The sequence below is a fragment of the Pteropus vampyrus genome, unplaced genomic scaffold (genome assembly GCF_000151845.1).
Source record: "Pteropus vampyrus isolate Shadow unplaced genomic scaffold, Pvam_2.0 Scaffold33, whole genome shotgun sequence".
Taxonomy (NCBI): domain Eukaryota; kingdom Metazoa; phylum Chordata; class Mammalia; order Chiroptera; family Pteropodidae; genus Pteropus; species Pteropus vampyrus.
In genome coordinates, this window is record NW_011888814.1 from 4,490,869 (window position 1) to 4,492,932 (window position 2,064).

Here is a 2,064-nt window from a genome sequence, read left to right on the forward strand (position 1 = left end):
CCTTTGCTTCTGCCTTTTATTCTATAAAAGTCTTTTCCCAAGATCCTGTTGGTGCAGTACTCCTAACCCATCTGGTCTGATACTGCTAGATTTGAATCAATTTTTGCTCAAATAAACTCTTAAAATTTTAGATTTCCAGTCAAGACGTCAAAATAGTTAAATACTGTGCTTGCCTCCTCTCATGACACATCAAAATTACAATCAAACTACAGAACCACTATCATTTAGAGTTGCCTGAAGTCTAGCTGAACAAAAGTCCCATAACTAAGGATATATAGAAGAAGCCAAGTGGAGACTGATAGGAGGGGTGGAGAGCTGAATGGGCTGACCCCACATCCATGTGTGGCAGTTGAGAATCGGGAGGGATACCTCAGCTGCAGAGGTCCCCCCAGAGGAGCAAGGGGTCTCAGCTCCACACCAGGCTCTGCAGCCCAGGATTCCAGTGCCAGGAAAAGAAGTCTCCACAACTTCTGCTGTGAAAATCAGCAGAGAATGGGGCTAAGTAAACAAAGGCTTGCTGGAGTCCCAGGTGTTTCTCTTAAAGGGCCCACACACAGACTTTCTTGCTGATGGACTCACTTTGAGCTCCAGCGCTGGGTCAGCAGCTTGAAAGGCACCAGGGATTTATGTGAAGGAACTAAATTGTCTGGCTTCAGGGCGAGAGCTAGAGGTGCAGCTTTCTCCCAGACAGAAGTGCTGGCAGAATTCATCATTTCTTTATTGGGTCCTCTCCCTTCCTGGCATGCAGATGCAGGTGGTGACCATATCTGAGTCTCCGTCAACTTGGTTAACACTGGTCACCCTGCCCTGGTGATTTCCTGAGACCTTGCCCCACCCAACTTGCAGGCCCACCCAAGCCCCGTCCAGTGGGCAGGTCATTTCTATACAAATGACCTGTCTTGGCTCGTGCTGTGAACTGTCCTAAAATCTCTCAAAGGTTAAAAATTCCAAATAAGCAGCATCCAGCCTCAACGTACCCCGTACCTCTTGCTGAGAAGCCCCAAGCCCAGCACTAGAAGCAGCCAGCCTCAGTTCGTGGTTTAACCTCTTGAGGCACCTCCAAGCCCAGCACAGGTGGAAGACATCTGCAGATTGCTTGGCGATTCTTGCCAGGTGGTCCTGGGAAGGGCAAAGACTGTGGCTGAAATTGGCTGCTGCAGGGCCACAACCAGCAGTTGGAGCCAGAGTACTACCTGGGGGTGCATCTAAGAACTACATGCACAAAGGGCAGACTGGGCAGACATCAGAGCCCTGATAAGGTGAATCCTGCTTTGTAGGGTAAACGCCCCACTGGCCAGTCCTCATAGGCAATCAGCCCAAGGGTCAATCCCTTCCATTGATATACAAACAGCAACCAAGGCTCAATTACAACAGGAGGGCACACACAACCCATACAAGGAACACACCTGGAGCACCAGCTCAGAATGCACCACTGGGCCCCACAGGACACTTACTACATAAGGCCACTCTACTAAAACCTGGAGACAGGTGACCAGCTCAGAATGCACCACTGGGCCCCACAGGACACTTACTACATAAGGCCGCTCTACTAAAACCTGGAGACATAGCAGCTCTACCCAATACATAGAAACAAACACAGGGAGGCAGCCAAAATGGGGAGACAAAGAAACATGTTCCAAATGAAAGAAAAGAACAAATTTCCAGGAAAGAACTAAACAAAATGGAAACAAGTAATCTACCTGATGCAGAGTTCAAAACAGTTGTTAAGTTTTTATATGGAAGTTCAATGAACTTAGGGGAAGAGTAGATGAACTCAGTGAGAACTTTACCAAAGAGATAAAAAACATAAAAATGGCAATAGAAGACATGAAAAATAACCAGTCATAAATAAAGAATACAATAACTGAAATGAAGAATATATTACAGAGAATCAACAATAGATTAGATGAAGCAGAGAACCGAATCAGTGATTTAGAAGAGAAGGTAGCAGAAAATAGCCAATTAGAACAGCAACTAAAAAAAACAATTCAAAAATATCAGGATAATTTAAAGAGTCTCTGGGATAACATTGAGTGTACCAATATTCACATCATAGGGGTACCA